Source organism: Schistocerca americana, chromosome 3, assembly GCF_021461395.2.
Source record: "Schistocerca americana isolate TAMUIC-IGC-003095 chromosome 3, iqSchAmer2.1, whole genome shotgun sequence".
NCBI classification, from domain to species: Eukaryota; Metazoa; Arthropoda; class Insecta; order Orthoptera; family Acrididae; genus Schistocerca; species Schistocerca americana.
The window spans coordinates 240956477-240982669 of NC_060121.1; the positions used below are offsets into that span (position 1 = coordinate 240956477).

General features: G+C 44.9%; 1 protein-coding gene across 1 annotated transcript in view; it reads right to left on the reverse strand.

The window, feature by feature from the left end:
• The window catches only part of LOC124607151 (mycosubtilin synthase subunit C), a 136785-nt gene extending 127816 nt beyond the window's left edge, over positions 1-8969 (reverse strand). The window contains exon 1 of the mRNA XM_047139360.1: positions 8823-8969. The gene's annotated coding sequence lies outside the window, so the exon portion shown is untranslated. The remainder of the gene's footprint in view (positions 1-8822) is intronic.
• Positions 8970-26193: the final 17224 nt, after the last annotated feature.

Sequence of the window (26193 nt, forward strand, 5' to 3'; positions counted from 1 at the left end):
AACCTAACTAACCTAAGGACATCACACACATCCATGCCCGAGGCAGGAGTCGAACCTGCGACCGTAGCAGTCGCGCGGTTCCAGACTGAAGCGCCTAGAACCGGGAGACCACCGCGGCCGACGATATCGGCTGTGTTTGCATGGAATGAACAGGGTCCTTTGGTCCAACTGAAGCGATCATTGACTGTAAATACTTATGTTCGGCAACCTGGAGACCATTTGCAGCCATTCACGGACTTCATGTTCCCGAATAGTGTTCTCATGTCACCTGGCCACAGTTGTTGGCAATGGGTTTGAAGAATTCGAATGAATGATTTGGCCAGCCAGAACGCCCGACATGTATTACATCCAACACTTGTGCGATGTAGTCGAGAGGTCAGTTAGTGCACAAAACACTGCACTGGCGACACTTTCGCATTTATGGACAGCCGGCCGGGTTCTAGGCGCGGTTCTAGGCGCTACAGTCTGGAACCGCGCGACCGCTACGGTCGCAAGTTCGAATCCTGCCTCGGGCATGGATGTGTGTGATATCCTTAGGTTAGTTAGGTTTAAGTAGTCCTCAGTTCTAGGGGACTGATGACCTCAGAAGTTAGGTCCCATAGTGCTCAGAGCCATTTGAACCATTTATGGATAGCTGTAGATACGGCATGGCTCAGTATTTCTGCAGGGGACTTCCAACGATTTATTAAGTCCATGCCACGTAGAGTTGCTGTACTATGAGGGGAAAAACGAGGTCCGACACGATATTAGGGGGTGTACCCTGACTTTTGTCACATTAGTGTATTAAACTGATGATTCAGTAGTATTCCCATCTGTCAGCAGCTGTCCTCTTTGGAACTGGAATTACTACATTCTTCCCGAAGACTGAGTGGATTTTGCTTGTCTCATATATCTTGTACGCCAGTAATTCTCCGGGACTGTCGTCTACTCCAGGGGCGTCGTTTCCACTTAGATCGATCAGTGCTCTGTCGATTCCTTCTTGCAGTATCGTATCTCCCATCTCATCTACACCTAGTCCTCTAGTTTGTTTCCCTTAAATACACCATCTATTTATTTATTCCATCTTTCACCTTTCACTTCTTTGCTTGGTACTGGCTTGCCATCTCAACTTTTGATATTCAAACAGTTGCTTCTATTTCCTCCAAAGGCCTGTTTAAAAACTTGAAGAAGAATAACCAGTTTTTTAAACCTGTATACCAGTTTTCGTACCAAAAGCTTCAAATGTTCAAATGGCCCTGAGCACTATGGGACTTAACATCTGTGGTTATCACTCCCCTAGACTTAGAACTACTTAAACCCAACAAACCTAAGGACATCACACACATCCATGCCCGAGGCAGGATTCGAACCTGCGACCGTAGCAGCAGTGCAGTTCCGGACTGGAGTGCCTAGAACCTCTCGGCCACAACGGTCGGCCCAAAAGCTTCGTTTATCCCGATTTTTATAGTGCAAGATCGTTCTTTCAAGGTGCAATGCACGATTAGATGCCATGGTTGTGTACTCATATTGGTAACTGTGTTGAATTTGGACGTTATACAACTTGTAGTCATTGTCTTGCACGTTTCAGTTCACTCGAAAACGTCTCTATAACCGCCAGACCTTTCACTAAAACCCAGTCTCAACTGACATACAGTCTCGACTGATATGATATCATGCTTTATTAAATAAGAGTGAAACCTGAAACATCTTTTTCTACTGCAAGTCCAGAATCTTAAACACTGCACAGTTAGTCTGATAAATTTCTGAATATAATAATCTGAACATGCACGAAATTACTTACTCGATATTGAGCAGCGGTCTCCTATTCAAGAAAACACATCTGTAGAATATACCACTTTTGTTACTGCGCTATCTATTTTGCGTCGTATCTACGAATGCTGGAACGATTGCTGTCAGTGTCTCGCTCCCAGCTGCATCCCCCGTAGCGCTTAGTAAGCTAAACACACGCTTGTAGAATCTGTTACCGGGCATCCGTCAGGTTTCTCGTGAAGACGGAACCCAGTACACCATTCCCGTAGGGTGGACATCAAAAGGGAAAGCACCGTCTGGCGAACCGCTAGACAGTACGACGGAAACGTCGCTACGTATGTTGCTCACAAGGAAACCTCCCCATCGCACCCCCCTCAGATATAGTTATAAGTTGGAACAGTGGATAGGCCTTGAAACACTGAACACAGATCAATTGAGAAAACAGGAAGAAGTTGTGTGGAACTACGAAAAAAATAAGCAAAATATACAAATTGAGTAATCCATGCGTAGGATATGCAACATCAAGGACAAGGTGAGCACAGGAGCGCAGTGGTCCTGTGGTTAGCGTGAGCAGTTGCGGAACGAAAGGTCCTTGGTTCAAGTCTTCCCTCGAGTGAAAAGTTTAACTTTTTATTTTCGCAAAGTTATGATCTGTCCGTTCGTTCATTGACGTCTCTGTTCACTGTAATAAGTTTAGTGTCTGTGCTTTGCGAAAGCACCGCAAAACCGTGCGATTAGTAGACGAAAGGACGGGCCTCTCCAATGGGAACCGAAAACATTTAATCGCAAGGTCTTACGCTTCCTCCACAGCAAAACTCGTCTGATATATTCTATAAGACACTGGTGACGGCATGTGCGTCACATGACGGGAATATGTTGTCGACCCACCTAACTTGTACACTTGGTGAATGGGTAAAAAGATTCTTCTACCTTGCCCGATTTAGGTTTTCTTGTGGATGTGATAATCACTCCAAAAAAAGTGATGAAAACATAAGAGTTTGTCACATAAACTGCAACAAATGACTGCAACAGTTTCACAGTCACACAGTTTTCACTGTGCTCTGTCAAAACATTTGTTTTTAACGTTTTCAAATTTTTCCGTGTGTAGACCGTCAAATCCTGCATATGTCCAAGCAAATCTGAACATGTCCTGGAATTTTGGAGAGCGAAGTTGATTATGTGTAAGTGCCTGAACTTTCATAAATGTCTGAAAATAAAAAATTAAAATTTTCACTCGAAGGAAGACTTAAACCAAAGACCTTTCGTTCATCAACTGCTCACGCTAACCACGGGACCATTGCGCTCCTGTGCTCACGTTCTCCTTGTTGTTGCATATCCTACGCATGGACTACTCAGTTTGTATATTTTGCTAATTTTTTTCATAGTTCCACACAACTTCCTGTTTTCTCGATTGATCTGTGTTCAGTGTTTCAAGGCCTGTCCACTGTGCCAACTTATAACTAAATCTGAGGGGGGTGCGATGGGGAGGTTCCCTTGTCAGCAGAAAACATTGAAATGAATCTCGAATTCTTCACGGAGAACGCGGGTATATGCGAAGAGGAAGCACCGGGAGAAAATTTCGACGAAATTGAAGTCCTGCATGTATTCAGCATTTACTGCTATTAATTACAAGTATAAGCAAACGTAATGTCGTGTACGTTGATTATCCAAATTACACGTTTGTCCAGCCATACGCAATATTTCATTAGATTAGCCAAAATTCGAAATATTCAGGCTATGCAGTCAGCAAAGACTTAAACAGAAATGAGGACGTAAATTGTCTAATTGTGAGTAAGGAAAATGTTGGGCTACACATCATCGTTTGGTTTTATATGATAACTTGGAAGACAGCCCTGCAGAAACTAACTTTAAAGAGAATAACCACGTAGATCATAAATGTTTTGGGCCTAATTTTCATTCAATAATTATTATATAAAACATGTATTTTCCAGAACTGAATAAAACGTGATCCACTGTTTAATTGCATAAATTTGCCGAAACATGTTTGGCCAATTATTTCCCATAATAGGAGGAACACAATTCCTACCATAATGTTAGCCCAATCTTCTTTTTTTCTTTTTTTTAGAAAACGCAGCGAAGGAATGCTTACATGACGCACTGTTCTTGAGTATTCTTCCTCCTATCCTTTTTTTTTTTTTAAACGCAGCGAAGGAATGCTTACATGACGCACTGTTCTTGAGTATTCTTCCTCCTAGTGATTATGAAGTCTTTACGAAACAAGATGTACAACAGGCACTGTTCAAATTTACAGGATTGTTAGGCATAGAGTGGCATAGATACCCTCGACAATTGCCGGAAGGAGAAACTGAAGCCTGAAACAGTGAAACCATTTCTGAGGCTCATCAATGATTATGTTACTGCTTTCCACACACATATGACGCAAAGTCAAATAAATATGGTACCATACAGACAAGTATAGACAGGAAGGAGGGAGATGAAGACTGGAACGTAACGTCCCGTCAACGTCAAGGTCATGCTAGGCGGTGCAGGGAAATCGGCCATGTCCTTTTTTAAAGGAACCATATCGCGCTTCTTATTGTTTCCATAGCCCTGGAAAATAGTAATGTAAGCTGTTCAATATTTTGTTATAGAATTTCCCTACACTGATATTTGTTTATTTTTATTTATTTATTTGCTACCGATTTGGCAGCTACTACAGCTTCATCTTCAAGCACTTGGCGCTGTGATCGATGTGATACATCAAGTACATCCCGTTAACGCACTTAAGCATCTACATCTACATTTATACTTTGCAAAACACTGTAAAGAAGTGCTTTCCATTTTACCATTAACTAGAGCTTCATACCATCCAATTCCCCAATGTCTGCTTAAACACATATGTGTGCGCTGTAAATGTTCTATTCTTTGCCTCGTGATTTGTAGTGGAGCGATAAAACGAAGAATGATTAGTATTTAACGTCTCTTCGACAACGAGATTGTTACAGTCGGGCGAGTGATACGAAGGGGGTGTAAGCGATGACTGTTTACGCCGTACCACAGTGGTGTAGGGGAAGCCGAGACGAACAATTTGATATGAGACACCTGCGGTCTATCAAGCCAGAAAACAACCTCGGATTGGCCTACAAGAACCAAGTAAGCTACAGCGCATGCGCGCTGCGTGAGATTTAGAATATTTTATCGCCCACTTACGCCACTGGCGTACCGTTTGAAATTCTTTTGTGGCTACAATCGTCGTTGTACACTCCTGGAAATTGAAATAAGAACACCGTGAATTTATTGTCCCAGGAAGGGGAAACTTTATTGACACATTCCTGGGGTCAGATACATCACATGATCACACTGACAGAACTACAGGCACATAGACACAGGCAACAGAGCATGCACAATGTCGGCACTAGTACAGTGTATATCCACCTTTCGCAGCAATGCAGGCTGCTATTCTCCCATGGAGACGATCGTAGAGATGCTGGATGTAGTCCTGTGGAACGGCTTGCCATGCCATTTCCACCTTGCGCCTCAGTTGGACCAGCGTTCGTGCTGGACGTGCAGACCGCGTGAGACGACGATTCATCCAGTCCCAAACATGCTCAATGGGGGAGAGATCCGGTGATCTTGCTGGCCAGGGTAGTTGACTTACACCTTCTAGAGCACGTTGGGTGGCACGGGATACATGCGGACGTGCATTGTCCTGTTGGAACAGCAAGTTCCCTTGCCGGTCTAGGAATGGTAGAACGATGGGTTCGATGACGGTTTGGATGTACCGTGCACTATTCAGTGTCCCGTCGACGATCACCAGTGGTGTACGGCCAGTGTAGGAGATCGCTCCCCACACCATGATGCCGGGTGTTGGCCCTGTGTGCCTCGGTCGTATGCAGTCCTGATTGTGGCTCTCACCTGCACGGCGCCAAACACGCATACGACCATCATTGGCACCAAGGCAGAAGCGACTCTCATCGCTGAAGACGACACGTCTCCATTCGTCCCTCCATTCACGCCTGTCGCGACACCACTAGAGGCGGGCTGCACGACGTTGGGGCGTGAGCGGAAGACGGCCTAACGGTGTGCGGGACCGTAGCCCAGCTTCATGGAGACGGTTGCGAATGGTCCTCGCCGATACCCCAGGAGCAACAGTGTCCCTAATTTGCTGGGAAGTGGCGGTGCGGTCCCCTACGGCACTGCGTAGGATCCTACGGTCTTGGCGTGCATCCGTGCGTCGCTGCGGTCCGGTCCCAGGTCGACGGGCACGTGCACCTTCCGCCGACCACTGGCGACAACATCGATGTACTGTGGAGACCTCACGCCCCACGTGTTGAGCAATTCGGCGGTACGTCCACCCGGCCTCCCGCATGCCCACTGTACGCCCTCGCTCAAAGTCACGTCCACGCTGTCGCGGCATGCTACCAGTGTTAAAGACTGCGATGGAGCTCCATATGCCACGGCAAACTGGCTGACACTGACGGCGGCGGTGCACAAATGCTGCGCAGCTAGCGCCATTCGACGGCCAACACCGCGGTTCCTGGTGTGTCCGCTGTGCCGTGCGTGTGATCGTTGCTTGTACAGCCCTCTCGCAGTGTCCGGAGCAAGTATGGTGGGTCTGACACACCGGTGTCAATGTGTTCTTTTTTCCATTTCCAGGAGTGTATATTGAACACATTTCGTTGTTACACTTACAAATTGTAAAATTGCCGCTTGTGTCAGTTTTACTCAAAATCTTGTGAATTTTAAGAGCGTAAAATTAACGATTAAATCGTTTTATTTCTCTGGGCTTCTTACCACGAGCCCACTATGCTTGCAGAGTTTAAATTTGGCTGCAATTGTAAACGTATTTAGATTCGACAAAACGTTTACAAAAGTCTTTTTTCTTTAAATACTGAAGGGAAATTTTAAATTATTAAATTTAATGTAATGAAAAATTTACAAAATCTGACTGAATAGGCGGTTTTCGTCTCGACTTCCCTTTCACTACCGTGGCACGTAAACAGTTTGTAATCTGTATTCGAGAGTTGCTCACTTAATACCGGTTCCTGAAACTTTAGTTTGTGTCAAGCGTCTGTCAGCCCAGATTTTTCAACATCTACGTAGCGCTCTCCCTTGGGTCAACAAATCTGTGACCATTCGTCCTACCGCGCTTTCAATACGTTCAGTATCCCCTGACCCTTGTCACGGTACATCCCTCCTCCCCCTCTGGCATTGCTTTTCATCAACAGTAGTTGTCGGTACCTGTATTATTTTTCGAATTTTGGATAGGTCAATACTATCTCAGCTGCTTTTCTGAAAACATTCATATAATTTTATACACAATTTGTTATATTTCAAGCTAAAATTTATCAAAAGGAATTACTTTATTTTCTATGTTACAATCGATAAAAACTAGCTCTGAATGTACAGTTATAATTATTTTTTGTAGAAATATTCGAAATTACGAATTATTTGGCACACTTAAAATTTCTGTTATTAATTACTCAATCTAGTACTGTTCATTATGTTTATTTCTGGGTTCATCTATGAAACAATAATCGAAATTAATAGAAATTGCCGGCCGCGGTGGTCTTGCGGTTCTAGGCGCTGCAGTCCGGGACGGCGGGACTGCTACGGTCGCAGGCTCGAATCCTGCCTCGGGCATGGATGTGTGTGATTTCTTTAGGTTAGTTAGGTTTAAGTAGTTCTAAGTTCTAGGGGACTGATGACGTAAGTGTTAAGTCCCATAGTGCTCAGAGCCATTTGAACCATTTAATAGAAATACATTTCTCAAGAAACATTATGAACCCTTTGGAATACTGTTATTTCCGCTAAGTGAGGCAGTAGTAAGCATGCCTCTCACGTGATCGGACGTATTTTTGTATTTTGGGTGAACAATGTAATTTCGGCTCTGTTATAAGAAATTCAAAAGACTGCGCGCTATACTAAAATGTGACAAAATATATTAACGTAACAACAAAAATTTTGCAATAACAATCTTCAAATTTATTTAGATCAATTCAACCACGAGGACCTAAAATTTGAGAATTTCAGCTTTAAGAATCAGACGGCTGGACAAGAAGAACTGGAGCCAACTCTACACGAAAAGCTAAGTAAACTAGAAAGTTTATTGTAATTTTGGCTCCTCTCAAATTTTTCATAAAATACTTTGCTTATTGTGAACAATAATTGTAATTAGGAAGGAGGGGGGAGGTTAAACCCCTCAGTTGTAGTACCCATATATCTGATAGCTGTAATTATTATTTACCGGTTCCCTTCAGATCACCGAAGTTAAGCGCTGCCGGGCTGGGCTAGCACCTGGATGGGTGACCATCCGGTCTGCCGAGCGCTGTTGGTAATCGGGGTGCCTTGTGAGGCAAACTGAGGAGCTACTTGATTGAGAAGTAGCGGCTCCGGTTTTGGAAACTGACGTACGGCCGGGAGAGCGGTGTGCTGACCACATGCCCCACCATATCCGCATCCAGTGACGCCTATGGGCTGAGGATGACTCGGTGGTCGGTCGGTACCGTTGGGCCTCCATGGCCTGCTCGGGAGCAGTTTAGCATAGTTTATAATTGTTATATGTATGTCGTATAGCTACTACATCGGATAACGCTGGAGTACATTAACAAGATATACTTGTCGTAGTACATCACATCAATACAGCGCCAACGTGCCTGAAATTGCAACTGTAGCTGCTTCGATATCGATTAAAAAAGTTAAAAAATAACTGTGGAGTAAAACTAGAAAGAGAGTAGCCTTTATTCTCCAAAACAAAATTTTAGAATTCGTCTTAAACGACTAGGTGTGACTGCAGAAAGGTTTAATATGATTGGCCTCCCAACTGCAAGTCAAATGCCGCACCGTCTGCTGCACCTCGCGCACCAACAATGAGTTGAACAGGAGAGAGAGAGGGAAACAAATGATCCAGCACACGACGAACCATCCGCTGAACACAGTACAGTAGTATGCGGACTTCAAACGCACTTTTTCGAGATACAAATTTTCTGTCACTTGAACTAATTTTCGTCGCGTCTTCTTCGCGTCACCGCCCATCGTTGACCCAGCTCCTGACGTAACGAGTGTAATGCTGTGGGGTTCACGTACACTGCACAAAGCCGGCGGTGCCTTACCTGCGTGTAGGACAGTAGAAAGCTGCGGTCTGTGCTCACTGCTCGGCCACCACCGCGAAGCGCGCTGTCTATCAGTCGTCACCGGCGCCGCTGTCCGCTGTTGCCCTCTCCACGCGACGAGGCAGAATGCAAAGCATTCGCGCGCATGCGGCCGTCGCGTTATATACGGCGCGCAGCTGACATACGCTTGGGGAGAAAGGCGCGCCAGGGGCAGGACGAGCGCCGAGAGACAACACAGTGCAGCTAGATGAGGGGAGGGGAGGACAGCGGGGGGGGGGGGGGGCAGGCTGTCCGTCCTTCCCCGTCCCCGCCGCCGCGCGCTGCGTCAGCGGCCGGGCCGGCGCGTGCGAATCTCCACAGGGACCGCTACGCACCTGTAGTGCGCTCTACGTCACTCTCAAGCAGGGGCTGATCCAGGATCTCTCGGTCGGGGGGGGGGGGGGGGGGCAATTGTTTTGGTACCTGCCTTCCTAAAAATTAATTCCAAATAAAAGCATTAATACTCTATACACACACACACACACACACACACACACATATATATATATATATATATATTACCTAAAACATATTCTTCAAATACGACACGTGCACTTGAAAAACTCCGTGTTTGTCTGCTAATGTAAAATAATCTATAAAAATGCTAATGTTCGTTTCCATCCTTAAATCTTCGGAATTAGTTCACCAATTGCTTTCATATGACAAAATGTTGCCATCGAATTCGCGCATGTGTTTATGCACAGCAATGACGATACGACTGCGAACAGTTATAATAGGGTATTTGACTGTGTTCAGGAAATCATCTTATATTGTTAATTACGTCAGTATCTGTTTGAATCTGCTCACCGTAATATTCTTACTGAATGAATCCACAGACGTTATTTTCGTGTACGTTATTACATTTAGCTCATTAATGTTTGTTCACATTCCGCATCAAAAGCGAGAAGAAAGCCAAAATGGGGGAGAAGCGTTCATCCAGACCGAAAACGTGCAATTGCAGAATAAAGGGGACTGTCGTAAGGTTCTCACTATTTGGAACTAATGAGAATATTTTCAAGTATTCCTTCGGTGTTCATCGCTTAATTATCAACACCATCTCTTTGCAAATTGCCACTAGAAACAAAATCTTACATACACACTGCAGGGAAAGTGCCAAAAAAGAGACACAGATCGCTCATGCCTCAGCGAATATTATCGTTTTATTCGTAAGTATAGTTGTTTCTTCTGTAGTTTGCCGGCCGGTGTGGCCGTGCGGTTAAAGGCGCTTCAGTCTGGAACCGCGTGACCGCTACGGTCGCAGGTTCGAATCCTGCCTCGGGCATGGATGTGTGTGATGTCATTAGGTTAGTTAGGTTTAATTAGTTCTAAGTTCCAGGCGACTGATGACCTCAGAAGTTAGGTCGCATAGTGCTCAGAGCCATTTTTTTTCTGTAGTTTATGCACTAAATGGAAGAGGCTTCAAGGTCTCTTTTTAAATTGTTACATCAAACTGCGTGCCATTGTTTACATCTTCGACATCAAGTAAAACATACTAGATAGGCCGACGTAATCAGCCCCTAAAGCAGTCGGAAAAAAAAGGTCGGTCACGCACCAGGGGGGAGGGGGGGGGGGGCAATTGCCTCCATTGCCCCCCCCCCCTTGATCCGCCCCTCCTCTCAAGGGACACGAAAATTTCGTTTGAAGGGATGTTACACGAAGACCCGCCACGAACGAAACGGGCCTACCGCGGCTGTTATTTGGCAGTAGTGCGGGTGGAACTATAAGAGGATTAGCGGACACATTACCTCCGCGCGGAAATTGCGTTTCCAAGCTCCTCTGAACCTGCGCATCCGCAATAGACAGGAACAACGGGCGGATGTGCAGAAGTAGGTCCTAGCGAGGTGCTTTCTGTTTCTGGTACATTGTTTAATTGTCATGTACCCTGCGGCTGACATCAGGTTTTCAGTATTAGAGCTTTTGCACATTTTTCAGCTAGTATTATACACTACTGGCCACTAAAATTGCTACACCGAGAAGAAATGCAGATGATAAACGGGTATTCATTGGACAAATATATTATACTAGAACTGACATGTGATTACATTTTCACGCAATTTGGGTGCATGGGTCCTGAGAAATCAGTACCCAGAACAACTACCTCTGGCCGTAATAACGGCCTTGATACGCCTGGGCATTGAGTCAAACAGAGCTTGGATGGCGTGTACAGATACAGCTGCTCATGCAGCTTCAACACGATACCACACTTCATCAAGAGTAGTGACTGGCGTATTGTCACGAGCCAGTTGCTCAGCCACCATTGACCAGACGTTTTCAGTTGCTGAGAGATCTGGAGAATGTGCTGGCCGGGGCAGCAGTCCACCATTTTCTGTATCCACAAAGGCCCGAACAGGACCTGCAACATGCGATCGTGCATTATCCTGCTGAAATGTAGGGTTTCGCAGGGATCGAACGAAGGGTAGAGCCACGAGTCGTAACACATCTGAAATGTAACGTCCACTGTTCAAAGTGCCGTCAATGCGAACAAGAGGTGACCGAGACGTGTAACCAATGGCACCCCATACCATCACGCCGGGTGATACGCCACTATGGCGATCACGAATACACGCTTCGAATGTGCGTTCACCGCGATGTCGCCAAACACGGATGCGAACATCATGATGCTGTAAACAGAACCTGGATTCATCCGAAAAAATAACGTTTTGCCATTCGTGCACCCAGGTTCGTCGTTGAGTACACCATCGCAGGCGCTCCTTTCTGTGGTGCAGCGTCAAAGGTAACCGCAACCATGCTGATAGTCCATGCTGCTGCAAACGTCGTCGAACTGTTCGTGCAGATGGTTGTTGTCTTGCAAACGTCCCCATTTGGATAAGATGCCTGTCATCCCGACTGCTAGTGATACGAGGCCGTTGGGATCCAGCACGGCGTTCCGTATTACCCTCCTGAACCCACCGGTTCCACATTCTTCTGACAGTCATTGGATCTCGACCAACGCGAGCAGCAATGTCGCGATACGATAATTCGCAATCGCGATAGGCTACAATCCGACCTTTACCAAAGTCGGAAACGTGGTGGTACGCATTTCTCCTCCTTACACGAGGCATCACAACAACGTTTCACCAGGCAACGCCGGTCAACTGCTGTTTCTGTATGAGAAATCGGTTGGAAACTTTCCTCATGTCAGCACGTTGTAGGTGGCGCCACCGGCGCCAACCTTGTGTGAATGCTCTGAGAAGCTAACCATTTGTATATCACAGCATCTTCTTCCTGTCGGTTAAATTTCGCGTCTGTAGCACGTCATCTCCGTGGTGTAGCAATTTTAATGGCCAGCAGTGTAGATTCAAGTGTCAGTCAGTCTTTTCTGAAAGTATATGTACCGGGTATAACCATGTATGGATGTGAAACATGGGCGATAAACAATTTAGACAATAAGAGTTTACAAGCTTTTGAATTGTGGTGCTACAGAAGAATGCTGAAGATTAGATGGGTAGATCACGTAATTAATGAGGAGATACTGAACAGAATTGGGGAGAAGAGGAATTTGTGGCACAGCTTGACTAGAAGAAGGGATCAGTCGGTAGGACACGTTCTGAGGCACTGCCACACTGCAGGGAAGCGTGGAAGGTAAAAATCGCTGAGGGAGACTAAGAGATGAATACACTAAGCAGATTTTTAAGAATGTAGGTTGCAGCAGTTACTCGGCAATGAAGAGGCTTGCACAGGATAGAGTAGCATGTAGAGCTGCATCAAACCAGTCTTTGGACTGAAGACCACAGGAACAATAACAAATATTCATAAATGCGGTAATAATTTTCACCAGCAGGCTTTCTTTTTCTGTATATTGTTATTACGAAAATCATTATTTGTACTTAGTGATGATTTTCTGGAAAAAAGTAGTTGTTCTTTGAGCGACGTTCGCTAACGTCAAACGTTTACAAATTATTGTTGTAAGAAATTATAACACACTTTTAACGCATACCTTAAAGTAAGGTTCAAATGGCTCTGAGTACTATGGGACTCAACTGCTGTGGTCATTAGTCTCCTAGAACTTAGAACTACTTAAACCTAACTAACCTAAGGACATCACACACATCCATGCCCGAGGCAGGATTCGAACCTGCGACCGTAGCAGTCGCACGGTTCCGGACTGCGCGCCTAGAACCGCGAGATCACCGCGGCCGGCCCTTAAAGTAAGGAAATAGCTCTGATTTACACGTGGGATTCTTATTGACGTTTAAAAACCGCCGCAGTGACTTAGATGACGCTGCGACAAGTAATTTAATATGAGACACATGAGGCGGCAAATGTCGGGAAATACCCCAAAAGTGGATGACAGATATTGAACACGTGACGTCAGCAGATGACATATCTCGCCGCACGTGCAGCGCCTGAGCCTCCGTCGCAGCTTATCATCCCAAACCATGTCAAGTATTCACATCGGTGTAGCTCCGGGCCCACGTGTGCAACTCAAGTGCGTGGGTCTCAGGGTTGCTGCATTGTGTGTGGCACGCACTATTTTTTTGCGTTGCGTTAGACAATTGTGTGTTTATACTGATGTAAGATTTACTACTTTACCTACCCGTTTCCACTGGTTTACTGCACAGAACACTGCAACAAAAACCTAGCTTATCGCGTCACCAAAATGAGCACAAGCTCCCAAATTTCGTCGCTGCCAGTAAATGACTCATGTTTTATTTACTAAATAAAGTCCGTAAAAAAAGGAAGGCGAGGACAATAATTTTGTAACTTCTACGTTTATAAGAAATTACATTTACAAAAGATGTTCGAAAAGAGAGTAGTGTAGCGGAGCTATATGCACCACTGCCTCTTATCAGCGAAGGTAGGGTCGACAAGCCCAACAGCTACACTTGCGGCTACGAAGGATATCTGGTAACGTCTCACGTTCGACATTTGTTGTCTACTTTTGCGGTATTTTCCTACAACTGCGCCCCCGTGTGTCTTACACTAAATTACTTGTCTCAGCGTTATCTACGTCGGTTCAGCATAAGAATAACTCTGAACATAATATCTAGAATTAAGGTTCAAAGAGATACATTGCAGAGGAACCTGGTTGTTTATCTTATTTCTCCTGTTTCCGATCCTTGCTTTTGCTCTCTGTAGCCGGGAGTCTTCCCCTATAGGAACCAACTTCACATACAGCTGGGCTGAACAGATGAAAAGGGGGTACTGTTAGTCTGATGATTATCAAGTTGGCAACAGTCTTCAGGTGCAGTGACGCTCTTAATGGATTTAAAACTAGGTTCGTTTGTGAAAATCTCCTCTCGCATTGACCGGTGGACAATGGTATGTTGTTAATAGTTTTTATCAGAGGCAGAAGAGAAACTGGACATATTTTTTCCTTTAGGAACACTCTGAAACTCCCGATTTCAGGAAATCTGAATCTTTGGCATTATTTTTTTTATTTTTTCTTGCTTAAAGTTACTGCAGGATTGTCATGCCAGTAAGAAGGAACCAATACTTTATTTGATGGAGAAATATCACATTCGCCATTTAAAAGTCCATCCTCCATTCGGGTGCATAGTTTTTCATAACATTATGTTGGGTCACTGGAACTATGTCTAACAGTACACTTGTTCTCATTTACTTCCTGAAGAGAGTTTCCCTTGAACTGGAATTGTTCCTTTGCTTTGAGAGCTTCATTATAATGTGGATCTCTATTTACCTTCCTCTCTTCAAACAGTCTGAGTAGTGGTTTTATTTTTTTGGTAGCAGCGTGAAGAGTGATATCATGAGCCTGCTGTTCTAAACGAAAATCAGACGTCTGTAGCACATCCTACCCAGATCCAAAATGAAGCCAATACTGGTGAGTTTCTTTAGAAGCCCTTTAAACATTTTCCGATCAGTGTTGTCTCTGGTCAAATCACTCTCAGTAAAATGTGAAACTAGCGCCTCATAATTTCTCCAAACTGCTAAAACGCTTTCTAAAGCTAGAGGCAACCCACTGTGTACCGAAAATTCTGTCACTTTTAGAAATTTGGATTTCAAGTTCTTTTGCATGTCTTTTTAGTTCTCTGCCATTTTTGGCCGACTGCTGGCAGAGAGTGTACAGATTATCCAGGAAAGATAAAAAATTATCGATTTCTGATGAAAAATCTTTTCTTGTAACATCACCAATAGATAGCTTCAGTTACTGACTGGCACAATGCTAAATTAAAATTAGTGGGAAAGTTTGTTTCAACAGGGCAACGGCACCTTTCTATTTCTCCAGTATAACTGGCGTGCCATCAGTGGCAACATAAATAAGATTTTCATTCAAAAACTCTTAGTGAAAGCCTGAAGTCCTTAAATGATTAGCCCGCATCTCGTGGTCGTGCGCTAGCGTTCTCGCTTCCCACGCCCGGGTTCCCGGGTTCGATTCCCGGCGGGGTCAGGGATTTTCTCTGCCTCGTGATGGCTGGGTGTTGTGTGATGTCCTTAGGTTAGTTAGGTTTAAGTAGTTCTAAGTTCTAGGGGACTGATGACCATAGATGTTAAGTCCCATAGTGGTCAGAGCCATTTTGAACCTTAAATGATTCATTACAGCACAGAATATACCTTTAACTCTCATGCATTGTATCTCAGTTAAATCTAGGAAAATATTAGTTGGTTCCGTCATATCATGTACCACTGTTCGAATATAAATACTCAGTGAAGACAATTGGCTGATTGTTGAACTTTCATAAACTACGTATTAGGGAAACTTTACTATGCTATTCAGTCATATTTTTGATGACTCTGCCTTTCGTTTCTGCAACAATATGCAACGGTATCGAACGATTACTGCTGCTGACTTGCTCTTCGAAACAGCAGTCCATACGAGCAAACCAGCTGCGTCTTTACCTATGGTTACTCGTATTTGGCTATTCACGGCTCTGTTTAAAAAGAATAGCTCTATGTAGTCATAGGGTCGAGCTGTGCACATCTGCTTTCATGTCCCACAAATAAATCGCTGCAAATAATAAACTGTAGCTGTAATCCTGCAGTAAATAGTCTATGCATTGACTAGAATTGTGAGTTAATAACATATACAGAAATACAAAATAAATGTTAAATGAATAGTTTGATAACAAGGGCTTTATTCTAACATCTGTAATTGATGTAAACGACAGAGGATTATTTCGAATAATGTTTATTCAAGAAAGGATACGTCAAATAAACGTGAAGTGGCCCTACGATATTCTGTTGAAATGCAGATAGCAAATACCCTTATCAAATGCAGCAAAATTATGCTGAGAACTTTACGAGGATGGTAGTAAAATCCCCAAATTAAATAGACATTGAATATGCGTGAAAACTAGGTACATTTCGTAATCACAATACACCGAATATCCACCACCTCCAAACAGTTCAGAATTCAACATGATGATTTATAAATTATGACCTGTGATACAAAGAATAACAACTCATATTCTGTCTGTTCTCAGTTCTATACTACAAGCGATAAAAAAATTAGAGTTCTACCCTGTGGCACATTTTGATATCGCGTGAGTTAGAGTCACTTCAAAAGTTCCAGCACTGCAGTGATCGTTTACCATTCAGGGCCTGTCACCTATCCAACTGAATCATGCACGTCACCATAGCCAGGTCCGCCTTTTCCCAGGACTTGACACGAAGTGTCAGAATCGCTCCCTTGAGCTCTTCACTCTAAAAGTCCCAGACACCCATAGTATTCTGATACTGTCTGCTTTTCCATTGGCTGAGAGCCATCCCCATCAGAAATACATCGTTCTTAATCTCTACAGACGTGATTTGACTCAACATGACCGCTTCCCAGATTAAACTAATATATTACAACAATATTTAAATAACGAAATGTCATAAACATTCGGTTACACTCACATAACTTACAGTAATGGTAAGTAATAGTTGGTTCATAAGCCGGTATTCTTGCGGAAGTGTGCTCATGATAAATGACAAGAGACCATTATGTATTGCTTAAACAATTATTTATGCCTTCTTGATGGAAACGTCTTTTGGTTGTCTTTTCCACTGTAGTGTCCACTAACACATGTGATTGACCACTTTTAAATCAGCACTGTTTTAATAGCACTTGCAATCAACATTTAAATAAAATTACTGGCATAACAGTAAACTGAGCATTAAATAAAAACACAAGTATGACAAAAAATCAGGTCATGATGATGTGTTTATTCACTGTGTAAATGTGGAGAAACACTTGCACAACGGAAAGTTATAAAAAACGTAATAAATCAAGAAATAAAATAGATATAGATAAGCAGTTTTCAGAGATGATAGCTATAGTGCAATGGTGTCATCTGAGGTATCTGAGGTATCGTATGTTGAAATTGCATGAAGCGTTCAAGTGTTGTTAATTCAGAGGTTCATTGTGAAAATATTTACTAGCTGTGAAATATTAACTTCTGTAGTTTTAAGGAAATTTAAATATTGTTATGTTATTGTACGCACCAAATTTATTTGAGGTAGCGGATGTATTCAGATATGCTTTATTATTTGACTAAATTGTTGTTGATGCTCAAAGTGCTGTAAGAACCTATCTTTCAATAATTTTATCTTGGAACTCTTCCATTTGGCGTAATGTTCTTGATCATAAACAAAGTGCGGAAGTTTTGTTTTTATATGTGTAGAATCAGCTACATACCATCTAACGAACTTGCAGGTGATATGATGTTCGCTGAGTAAAAACGGCAAAAAAAGGTACAGAAAATATGTCGCAAACAGCGACAATAATTCTCAAAAACATGCTGTAACATACAATAAATAAGATTAAAAAACCCACTGATGATGCTGATATTTGTCGCCGAAACTGGTCTGGAAAAATAAAGAAATAAACGAAGGACAAGGTGTTTTGCATCAAAGCGGACTCAATTTCTGATATTGTTGCATAGCCATCTTTCAGCTTGTCTGACAATCCGCAATTTCTTGGAACATTGTCTGTCCTCTCAAGCGTCAAAATTCCCCGTACTGGGATTTTCCCCCATTCCGGCCAAGCCTTTGTGTCCGCACCTGGGCTCGCCAGCAGTGGTGGCTGCCTCTGGAATGGCCGCGGCGCTTTGTCAGCCCTGGGTCTGTCCCCCAGCGCTCACCCGTACAACCTATTCACCTTACCTCGTACCAGTACGGGGCGAAGAATTAAGAATTCGACCCACGTCCACTCCATTTAATTTCTGAACATCAGTTCCCGACTCAGAACCATCTAACGGTTGATTCCTTTTGGCAACTGTGCAGGTAGTTTTGGCAATGTCAACTATTACTGGCCTCTCATTCTCTTTTCTCGCTCAGGAACTGTGTGTTTTCCTAATCATTTCACCTCATTTTCATCACAAAGACGCGGAAGTCACGAAAATGGTATCAAATAGAAAGACCTGCAGCAGACGGGGTCTCCCAATCAATAATGCCACACGACGCGGATCTTCACCGGGAATATCGGCTAGATACCCTCTTGCAGGTATTCCAAAAACTCTCCACACGACTGTACAGAAACACGAGACATTCGCATAACCCGTTTATTCTTTCTCTGGGGAACTACGACCACAATCACAGACGAAAACAAAATAGACCAAAGACACTATTAGCAAGGAACTAAACATCTATGGTCCATAGCACGCTAACACAACCATATTGGCGAGCCCCTGCAACACAGCTGCTACTGGCAATCCCAGATGCTCGACCCGCCGAAAAACAGGCAACAGCAGGGAAGCCGTACTGTACACAACGCGCAAACCAGCCACACAGACCCCCTACACTGTGAGCTGATCTGTGGCCGATCGCCCACTGAGGTATGACAACCTCGGACTGTTACAAGGACGGAGCCGCTGCAGCAGGCCCAAGAGAATTCACAGGAGCCCAGCTGCAGCGCCCGAACTGACCCAAATACAACGAGCACCCGCAGCGACAAAGGTAACGATGCACGATACCTCGCACTAACATAACCTCACCTTGCATGCACTGTCGCAGATAGCAAGCCGCTGCTGCCCTTACTACCCGTCCTATTGCCGCAGTGGTTTTTTTCCTTTGGCGCTTGCCTTGGCACTTTCTTCCCTCCGCCCTTACAAACCACTACCCCTTGATCGCTTTCGTCGACTCTCTGTCTCCTGATGGACTTTGTTAATGAGTAATCCTACCCAGACGCATGGACAACATCACAGCCCGCATGACGTGACTCCTGATTCGAAAGCTAACATGTTATACGGAGGTGACAGTAGAAATTTTTGGTTTGGTCACCATGTCGGTGTGAGAGTGGAGGGGCCCCATCCTATACATACCGGTTTCGTGGCGTTAAAAGGCACATCTTCAGGTGAATATCTGTATAACAATTCCAGAAGGAATAACAACCCTGAAACATACACTGGTATGGTAAATATGAAATGATCGTATGGCATTGTTGGCCGGGAGGCCCCATTCGGAGGAGTTCGGCCGCCGTATTGCAAGTCCTCTTTAGTTGACAACACATCGGCGACTTGCGAGTCAATGATGATGGAAATGATGATGAAGGACACACAACACCCCGTCCCCTGCCGGGAATCGAACCCGGGTCCCTTGCGTGGTACGCGGTAACGCTACCGCTACGCTACGGAGGCGGACGTATGATAAATTATTTTAAGATTTAAAACAAATATATTAAAAATATTAAAAACTTCTACATGGGAGTATGAAAATGTTATTACCCACATCATTAAAACATTAGAGTGGAAAAGCTCGGAATCTTTTTTCCCAACATTCGTTGTCCGTCAAAACAAAACACCGCTAAAAGCGGTATGTCATACATCAAAAAAACCTGCCAGATTCCAATATAGTGCATGGGTCCAAAACAAATCGTACCGTAGTTATCTATTGGTAAGGAGAAAATAAATGAAAACAAGTAAGACCTAATTTTCGGACAGAATGAAAGAAAAACAAGAAGTGGTTGCCGCCACACTATGGAGGAATGCTCTAACTATATAAAATCGTCAAGTAAATAGCTATTGGCAGAAAGGCAGAACCTGAAAAGCGCACTTAACCGCTTCTCCCATCTACATGGAAACGCACACAGCGGAAACGGCCGCGTTCTCTATCATACTGACGGCAGTTTGTTTTATTGGTCATTTGTAGTCCCCTAGAGTAATTTTCGGTCCAGCCGTAGTGATCCAGTAATAAAAGACCAAATGCAGCTGAAGCGGTTATGAATACCCAAGATGTACACTCCTGGAAATGGAAAAAAGAACACATTGACACCGGTGTGTCAGACCCACCATACTTGCTCCGGACACTGCGAGAGGGCTGTACAAGCAATGATCACACGCACGGCACAGCGGACACACCAGGAACCGCGGTGTTGGCCGTCGAATGGCGCTAGTTGCGCAGCATTTGTGCACCGCCGCCGTCAGTGTCAGCCAGTTTGCCGTGGCATACGGAGCTCCATCGCAGTCTTTAACACTGGTAGCATGCCGCGACAGCGTGGACGTGAACCGTATGTGCAGTTGACGGACTTTGAGCGAGGGCGTATAGTGGGCATGCGGGAGGCCGGGTGGACGTACCGCCGAATTGCTCAACACGTGGGGGGTGAGGTCTCCACAGTACATCGATGTTGTCGCCAGTGGTCGGCGGAAGGTGCACGTGCCCGTCGACCTGGGACAGGACCGCAGCGACGCACGGATGCACGCCAAGACCGTAGGATCCTACGCAGTGCCGTAGGGGACCGCACCGCCACTTCCCAGCAAATTAGGGACACTGTTGCTCCTGGGGTATCGGCGAGGACCATTCGCAACCATCTCCATGAAGCTGGGCTACGGTCCCGCACACCGTTAGGCCGTCTTCCGCTCACGCCCCAACATCGTGCAGCCCGCCTCCAGTGGTGTCGCGACAGGCGTGAATGGAGGGACGAATGGAGACGTGTCGTCTTCAGCGATGAGAGTCGCTTCTGCCTTGGTGCCAATGATGGTCGTATGCGTGTTTGGCGCCGTGCAGGTGAGCGCCACAATCAGGACTGCATACGACCGAGGCACACAGGGCCAACACCCGGCATCATGGTGTGGGGAGCGATCTCCTACACTGGCCGTACACCACTGGTGATTGTCGAGGGGACACTGAATAGTGCACAGTACATCCAAACCGTCATCGAACCCATCTTTCTACCATTCCTAGACCGGCAAGGGAACTTGCTGTTCCAACAGGACAATGCACGTCCGCATGTATCCCGTGCCACCCAGCGTGCTCTAGAAGGTGTAAGTCAACTACCCTGGCCAGCAAGATCTCCGGATCTGTCCCCCATTGAGCATGTTTGGGACTGGATGAAGCGTCGTCTCACGCGGTCGGCACGTCCAGCACGAACGCTGGTCCAACTGAGGCGCCAGGTGGAAATGGCATGGCAAGCCGTTCCACAGGACTACATCCAGCATCTCTACGATCGTCTCCATGGGAGAATAGCAGCCTGCATTGCTGCGAAAGGTGGATATACACTGTACTAGTGCCGACATTGTGCATGCTCTGTTGCCTGTGTCTATGTGCCTGTGGTTCTGTCAGTGTGATCATGTGATGTATCTGACCCCAGGAATGTGTCAATAAAGTTTCCCCTTCCTGGGACAATGAATTCACGGTGTTCTTATTTCAATTTCCAGGAGTGTATTTCAGAGGTACGTGGACTGTACCTACATACTGTGTCCTCATGGTGGAGGCAAATTAATGGAGTTTTTATACAATCTCAACTCCATCCATAAGACCTTCCAATTCACTGTGGAAATTAAAAAAAAATTTTTTGTCTGCCTTTCGTGGGCGTTTTGGTTAAATGGAATGATGGCTCTCGGGGCATTCAGTTTATTGCAAACTCACTCATTTCGATTTGTATTTACAAGTGCCGAGTTGTCATCACCCGTCACGAACTATGAGCGTGCTTAAAACGCTTGCGCACATTACTCGTACAGTCTTGGATCCAGATAGTTTACGTAAAGAACTCGCCCACCTAAGGACAATGTTGAGAGATCCTCCAGATTAACAGGGCACTATAAATTAAATCTAGATCCCAGGATAAAGAGGAGAGTACGCCGAAAAACCTATTTTATTCCTTTTGTTGGCAATATTTCGACACAGATAGCCAGAATCAGCCGGAACTCTCAGGTTACAGTGGTTTCGCGCATACCTTCTAAGATTTCAGACCTTATGGGATCTGTGAAAGACGATTCGCTGTTGCGGAAGGCTGTAAATCACATAATATACTATGTCATCAGAGTATCCGGACACCTGGCTGAAAATTACTTACAAGTTCGTGGCGCTCTCCATCGGTAATCCTGGAATTCATTATCGTGTTGGCCCACCCTTAGCCTTGATGACAGCTCCCACTCTCGCAGGCATACGTTCAATCAGGTGCTGGAAGCTTTCTTGGGGAATGGCAGCCCATTCTTCACGGAGTACTGCAGTGAGGAGAGGTATCGATGTCAGTCGGTGAGGCTTAGCACGAAGTCGGCGTTCCAGAACATCGCAAAGGTGTCCTATAGGATTCACATATGTGCAGGCCAGTCCATTACAGGGATGTCATTGTCGCGTAACCACTCCGCCACAGGCCGTGCATTATGAACAGGTGCTCGATTATGTTGAAAGATGTAATCGCCATCGCCGAATCGCTCTTCAACAGTGGGAAGCAAGAATGTGCTTAATACGTGAATGTGGGCCTGTGCTGTGATAGTTCCACGCAAAACAGCAAGGTGTGCCAGCCCCCTCATGAGAAACACGACCACCACGAGGTTCTCCTCACTCGGCTTCGAATAGGCCACAGCCCTATGACGCATGGCTTCCTGCTCCGGCGAGAGGACCCTCCAATGTGTGGTGCTTGCGGCGTCCAGGTCACTGTGTGCCACGTTTTATTGGATTGCGTTTTATTTTCTGACCAGCGGGCCGCGGCTGACTTGCCAGCGGACCTGCCATCTCTTTTAGGCAACACTCGGACTAATGTGGCTAAAGTTTTAAAGTTCTGTGCCATGTCAAATGTTTTTACAAAGATTTAGGGAGAGGATTTTTAATTTGCTCACTGTGTGACAAGCTCGCCCATATTTTATGTAAGTGGCCAGCCAATCACAATTTCCTGTGACATTCTTGTTGCTATGTTTCCCCATTCCTTAGGTTTTACATTCTTATGTAGCATTTTCCTTCTTTTCCTGCTTTCTTTGAGTGTGTGTTTTAGTTTTATTAGGTCTGTCCACATTCGTTCCTTTTAATGTGTGTCAGGGCGCTGATGACCTCGATGTTGAGCGCCCATAAGCCCCAACACACACACACACACACACACACACACACACACACACACACACACACACACACCATAACACCACCGCCTCCGAATTTTACTGTTGGCACTACACACGCTGGCAAATGACGTTCATCGGGCATTCGCCATACCCACACCCTGCCATCGGATCGCCACATTGTGTGCCGTGATTCGTCACTCCACACGACGTTTTTCCACTGTTCAATCGTCCAATGTTTACAGTCCTTACACCAAGCGACGCGTCGTTTGGCATTTACCGGTGTGATGTGTGGCTTATGAGCAGCCGCTCGATCACGAAATCCACGCTTTCTCACCTCCCTCGCAACTGTCACAGTACTTGCACTGGATCCTGATGCAGTTTAGAATTCTTGTGTGATGGTCTGGATAGATGTCTGCCTATTACGCATTACGACCCTCTTCAACTGTAGGCCGTCTCTGTCAGTCAGCAGACAAGGTCGGCTAGTACGCTTTTGTGGTGTACGTGTCCCTTCACGTTTCCACTTCACTATCACATCGGAAAAAGTGGACGTAGGGATTCGTGACTACATATTACAGGCTCCCTGCCGACGTATCCTCCAAGAGACTAGTACCGCCCTCAGCTTTGGTAGTTAGAAACCGATGACCTGCTGCCCCATTGCTGTGATCCTCGCACCCTCTCACTGAGGATGCATTACAGAAATTGCTTCACGATTTCATACTACAGGCTCACTACCGAAGTACCTTCCAAGAGACTAATACCGCCCTCAGGACTCAAGTAGCTTGTAACCGATCCACCGTTGACCCTTTACGGTAACCCTCGCACCGTCACACTGACGATGCGAGACAGAAACTGTTTCGTGATTGTATACTGCAGACACCCGACGTTTCTCCAAGAGACTAATTCTACCCTCAGGACACTAGAAGCTTGTAACCGATGAACTGCTGCCACTTTACTGTAATCCTCGCAACCTGACGCTGGCGATGCGACAGTAAAATTGCTTCGCGATTGCACACTACAGGCTTCCTGCCGACGTACTTCCAAGAGACTAATGCTGCCCTTAGGACTCTAGTAGCTTGTAACCCTTTTACTGTGAACCTCGCATCCTCACGCTGATTATGTGACACAGAAGTAGCTTTGCGACTGCATACTAGAAGCTCCCTGCCGACATAGGTCCAAGAGACTAATACTGGCCTTAGAAGTATAGTAGGTTGTAACCGATGCACTCCTGCCCCTTTAAGGTAATCGAATAGTTCAAATGGCTCTGAGCACTATGGGACTTAACATCTGTGGTCATCAGTCCCCTAGAACTTAGAACTACTTAAACCTAACTAACCTAAGGACATCACACACATCCATGCCCGAGGCAGGATTCGAACCTGCGACCGTAGCAGCCGCGCGGTTCCGGACTGAGCGCCTAGAACCGTTTTAAGGTAATCCTCGCCCTATCACACCAACAATACGACACATAAAAAGCTGCGAAATTTCATACTACAGGCTCCCTGCTGACGTATCTCCAAGAGATTACTACCACCTCAAGATTCTAGTAGCTTCTAATCGATGCACCGCTGCCCTTTACTGTGATCCTCGCACCCTCGCACTGACGAAGCGACACAGAAAATGCCTTGCGATTGCGTACTTCATGCTCCCTGCTGACGTACCTCCAACAGACTAATACCGCCCTCAGGGCTCTAGTAGCTTGCAACCGACGAACCTCTGCCCCTATAGTATGATCCCGCCACACTCGCTCTGACGATGCAACACAGAAAATGCTTTGGGATTGCATACTACAGGCTCCATGCTGACATCTCTCCAAGAGACTGATACCATCCTTAGGACTCTAGTAGCTTTTAACCAATGCACCGCTGCCCCTTTACTATCATGCTCACATCCTCACACTGACGATGTTAAAAGGTGGCTACACTGAGTCACAGCGCCAGAGATTGCGCCAAAGAGTATTATTCCGCCGCCTCCACTGGCAGTAGTAGTTCAGAGTTTGCCGTGGGAAGTGCTTGTTGAGAGGATGTCGAGAGCTGGACTAGTTGAGAGCATGTCGTGTGCAGTAATGTAATGTATATATGGAAGATGTTGCAATGATCACAGTGTATTTCTGGTCAATATACATGGAGGCAAAAAATTTTCTTTTATTTCAAATTTCCTAAATAACAATGCCTCTTGGTCACAGGTTCAGTCAACAAAGCATCTGGCTCGTGTTCATGTATTAGACTTGTAATTCTGATTTCTATGTGCAATTATAGTATTTCTGGTTTTTCAATTAGTTCATTGTAAATGGTGTTTAAAATTTCTTGTCGTATTGAGGAAGAACCGTGCCAGATACATGTACGTTGAATCACACTACCACACACAGAACAGTTACACTTGTGCTTCGTTGTTTCGTAACTTCTATAGTTGCAGGGGACTTGATTAATGAATTGTGTTAACGGGAATTTCCTTTCATTCTTTATTGTTATTTTATGCAGCCAGATTGCGTACTAATACTACTCAGGGCCAACCGGTTACGAGACTTTGTAATCGGATACGCAGCTACTAAAATTATTTTTATTGTATTTTAATTAAGCCCCCATGCACGTGGCGACCGCAGCTTCGGATCGCCCCTTGGAATTCTTTTGACAGTAAAAATAGCAGACAGTAGTATTGTTGTAGTAATTTGTAGTTTAGTAATTGTAGTCTATATTGCATGTGTAGATTTGGTAATTCAACATCTGTAGTTGTCTTGTCATTCTTCTAATGGTATTTGTGCAGAATTTAATTTTTGATGTCTCGTATACGGGTTTGACAATTTTGTGCAGTTATGAAGATTTCAATTGTTCGTTAATCGTGTTTGTCGGGAAGCATTTCGTGTGAATGGTATTGTTGGTGATAAAAGTGTTATATTGTGTGTAATTTTCGTATAGTGACGAGATTTGTATGTTTTGTAAATGATTACGCGATCGATGAAAAAGGCAAAAATGATGGATAGTCAGAATGACGAAATTGTTAACATGGCAAACTCGCCAACACAGGAGAACAGTATGATGAATAATGAAGTAGAAAACAATTTAATAAGCCAGGAAAATAGTCCGGAACCAGTTCAAAATTTTTCACAATCAAAACATTTTCAGAATACGAGATTAACGACAGACAGCACACAGCGTGCTAACAAACTGTGTGACAGGGCAGTC